A 4,849-nucleotide genomic window follows, 5' to 3' on the forward strand; every position below is an offset into this window, starting at 1 on the left:
AGAGAGATCACAGAGGGAGAGGGAGAAGCAGACTCTCTGCTGAGCAGAGAGCCTGATGCAGGGCTTAATCCCAGGACCCTGAGATCATGACCTGAGCAGAATGCAGACACTTAACAGACTGAACGACCCAGGCTCCTCCACCCTTGCAATACTTTTTTAAAAATTCAATTCAACTAGCCAATACAAGTACATCATTAGTTTCAGATGTACTGTTCAGCAATTCATCAGTTGTGTATAATACCCAGTGCTCATCCCATCCTGTGCCCTTCTTAATGCCCATCACCCAAATACCCCATCTCCCCACCTACCTCCCCTTCAGCAACCCTCAGTTTGTTTCCCATAGTTAAGAGTCTCTCATGGTTTGTCTCCCCCTCTGATTTCTTCCAATCCAGTTTTCCCTCCCTTCCCTTATGGTCCTCTGCACTATTTCTTATATTCTACATATGGGTGAAACCATATGATAATTGTCTTTCTCTGATTGACTTATTTCACTTAGCATAATCCCCTCCAGTTCCATCCATGTCCATGTAAACAGTAAGTATTCATCATTTCTGATGGCTGAGTAATATTCCATTGTGTGTGTATGTGTATATCTATATATATATACCACATCTTCTTTATCCATCCGTCAAAGGACATCTCAGCTCCTTCTGCAGTTTGGCTATTGTAGACATTGCTGCTATGAATATTGGGGTGCAGNATATATATATATACCACATCTTCTTTATCCATCCATCTGTCAAAGGACATCTCAGCTCCTTCTGCAGTTTGGCTATTGTAGACATTGCTGCTATGAATATTGGGGTGCAGGTGCCTCTTCATTTCACTACATCTGTATCTTTAGGGTACGTACCTAGTAGTGCAATTGCTAGGTTGTAGGATAGCTCTATTTTTAACTTCTTGAGGAACATCCATACTGCTTTCCAGAGTGGCTGTACCAGCTTGGATTCCCACCAACAGTGTAGGAGGGCTCTCCTTTCTCTACATCCTCGCTAACATTTGCTGATTCCTATCTTGTTAATTTTAGCCATTCTAACCGGTATGAGGTGGTATCTAATTGTGGTTTTGATTTCTATTTCCCTGTTGACAAGTTATGTTGAGTATTTTTTCATGTGTCTGTTGGCCATTTGCATGTCTTCTTTGGAGAAATGTCTGTTCACGTCTTCTGCCCATTTCTTGACTGGATTGTTTTTTGGGTGTTGAGTATGTTAAGTTCCTTATAGATCTTGGATACTAGCCCTTTCTTTATCTGATATGTCATTTGTGAATATCGTCTCTCATTCTGTAGGCTGCTTTTTAGTTGTGTTGACTGTTTCCTTTGTGGTACAGAAGCTTTTTATCTTGATGAAGTTCCAATAGTTCATTTTTGCTTTTGTTTCCTTTGCCTTTGGAGACCTGTCTAGCAAGAAGTTGCTGCGGCTGAGGTTGAAGAGCTTGCTGCCTGTGTTCTCCTCTAGGATTTTGATGGATTCCTGTCTCACATTGAGGTCTTTCATCCATTNGTCCCTTGCCTCTGGAGACATGTCTTGCAAGAAGTTGCAGTGGCTGAGGTCGAAGAGGTTACTGCCTGTGTTCTCCTCTAGGATTTTGATGGATTCCTGTCTCACATTTAGGTCTTTCATCCATTTTGAGTTTATCTTTGTGTATGATGTAAGAAAATGGTCCAGTTTTCATTCTTCTACGTGTGGTTGTCCAATTTTCCCAGCACCATTTATTGAAGAGACATTCTTTTTCCATTGGATATTCATTCCTGATTTGTTGAAGATTAGTTGACCATAGAATTGAAGGTCCATTTCTGGGATCTCTCTTCTGTTCCATTGATCTATGTGTTTTCGTGTCAGTACCATGCTGTCTTGATGATTACAGCTTTGTAATATAGCTTGAAATCAGGCATTGTGATGCTGCCAGCTTTGGTTTTCTTTTTCAACATTGATTATTCAGTGTTTTTTCTGGTTTCATACAAGTTTTAGGATTTTTTGCTCCAGCTCTGTGAAAATTGTCCATGGTATTTTGATAGGGATTGCATTGAATGTGTAGATTGCTCTGAGTTGCATAGACATTTTAGCAATATTTATTCTTCTAATCCATGAGCATGGAATGTTTTTCCATCTCTTCGTGTCTTCTTTTATAAGTGTTCTGTAGTTTTCAGAGTACAGATCCTTTATCTCTTTGGTTAGATTTATTCCTAGGTATCTCATGGTTTTTGGTGCAATTGTAAATGAGATCGACTCCTTAATTTCTCCTTCATCAGTTCCATTGTTAGTGTATAGAAATGCAACNTCCTTAATTTCTCCTTCATCAGTTCCATTGTTAGTGTATAGAAATGCAACCGATTTTTGTGCATTGATTTTATATCTTGCTGTGTTGCTGAAATGCTGTATGAGTTCCAGCAATTTTGGGGTGGATTCTTTTGGGTTTTCCCCATAAAGTATCATGTCATCTGGGAAGAGTGAGAGTTGACCGCTTTGCCAATTTGAATGCTTTTTATTTTTTTTTGTTGTCTGATTGCCAAGGATAGGACTTCTAGTACTATACTGAACAACAATGGTAAGAGTGGGCATCCCTGTTAAGTTCCTGACCTTAGAGGAAAAGTTCTCAGTTTTTTTCCCATTGAAAATAGTATTCACTGTGAATACATTTTTTTATGTGTTTATCAGCAACTTTGACATCATTTTTTATATTATCTTTCATGAAGTCTCTGTCATATATTTTGCTTACTGTTATAATTAGGTTGACTGTCTCTTTTATTGTCATTATGATTGATATGTAGGAATTCTCTATATGGTCTTGATATGAAGTATTTGCCAAATATCTTCTCTTAGTCTGTGCCTTATTTTTTGAACTCTTAACTGTATCTTTTGTTAAACAAAAGTTCTCAATTTAAATATGTCTGGTTTGTCTTTTCTTCTTTATGGTTTGTGTGTGTGTGTGTGTGCGTGTGTGCGTGTGTGCACATGCACACCACGTGTGAGAAAAAGAGAGATCCTATTTAAGAAATTTCCATCATCTCAAAGTCATGAGTCACGAAGCTATTTTGTTCTAGAAGCTTGACTCAACACTGATGAAAATATTGAAGATAAACAAAGCTGGAGGACTTATACTCTCAGATATCATGATTGCTACGATGCTGTAGTAATTAAGACAAAGTACTAGAGGCACAAGTATAGATAAGGACCAAAGTAATATAATGGAATACACAAACAGATTCGTGCATATACTTACCTGATTTATGACAATCCAGGAAATGCCTGGTGACTCCCCAAAGTAAAATTTGAAACTAGCCTGCCTTCAATTAGAAGAGAGACAGAGGGCCACTGCCTGTTTGAGTATGACTGGCTGATCATTTTGGTAGCAGTGTCATACAGTTTCTGAACTAGAAGATACCTCTTTTGGTACTTTAGAATCTATGCAACTGCACGGTAATCAGTCCTACATGAAAAATAGTTTCTCTTCACCTTAGTACAAGAAGTTTATGGGAATGATCTGAATTATTAATATTATCTTACATTTGTATGTATGTCTAAGTTTATTAATCTCCTTATTAAAAGCATGGAAATAACAAGCATTTGCTTTTAGATTATAATGGATGGTGTTAAGGTAAAACCGCACATAATCTCTTATTTAACATTGTGACAATAGGATTAGGTACTCATTGATTATTAACCGCACCTTTCAAATAAGTAAACTGACACTTAAAGACATTACATAACTTACCCAAGTTCACACAGTTTGTAAAATTCAGTGTCCCGAAGGAGAACCAGATATTTGGCTGTATGGTGTGCTCTTCAAACAATACTCTGCAGGGAAGGTTTGCTCTATGAGGAAGTCAGTGCAAAGAAAATGCTTATAAGATATCCAGGAATGTACAGCAGGCAAAGGGCAGGAGAGCATCATAATCAGAACAAATCAAACGGCTGTGAAGATTGCAAGTCATGATTGTGGATGCATTTCCAGTTTAAGATACAGACAACGTCATCAACGGACCTCACCAGTCTTAAAATTCTACATGTTGAACAAGTTGCAAAGATTAGCTGTATGATTCAGTGGAGCCACAATCAGATAACAAGAACACTGAAAGGGCAAGTGGCCCCATAGCCCAGATAAGGGCTTATTACATGCATGCTTGCAATCGTTCAATAAATATTTATTTAGGTATTACTAGGAATCATGCCTTCTTGTAGAATGAGGACACATAGAATAGCCGAACACAAACCGCACAACCTTACGAAGTTTGCACCCTAGTCTCTGCATAAAGTACATTCAGTGTGTTTATGGCAACTACACCATAAATGCCAGGCACTTTGAGATTCTGGGAATGAAAAGATACTCTGTTTTCTTCAGGAACTTCTGGTTCAATAGGAAAACAGCCAGTAATATGGGAGCATTGTATTAGAAATTTGTCCAGAAGTTATGTGAAACAACTAACTGAAAAGTCTGGGTATACTAAATCATATTATACTATATATTAAATAATAAAATATGAAATGCTTCCAATGTTATTTGAACTAGATGACAATAAAGAAATAGGACTTTAATAGCAAAGAAGGATGGCATAGACAGAAATCATCTGTGATAGTAGGAAAACCACTCTGAAACTAGGTATAATCAGATGTTTTTGATTTATTATTCTGAAAACTTGGGGAATGTATGTATTAATGAGTATGTGGCCATTTACATTGAAGTCTCTATCTACATGACTGACTGGTATCTTTTTCTTTTTTCTCTTTTTTCCCCATTGTGGATTTTGCCTTTGTTCTCTAGAAGAAAGGAGACATTATTATTTAATAATAATGTTTTCCTCAGATCTTTCCTGAGAAAGGTCAGTTGAATATCTACAGTGAACAAAATA

Source organism: Ailuropoda melanoleuca, chromosome 19 (genome assembly GCF_002007445.2).
Source record: "Ailuropoda melanoleuca isolate Jingjing chromosome 19, ASM200744v2, whole genome shotgun sequence".
NCBI classification, from domain to species: Eukaryota; Metazoa; Chordata; class Mammalia; order Carnivora; family Ursidae; genus Ailuropoda; species Ailuropoda melanoleuca.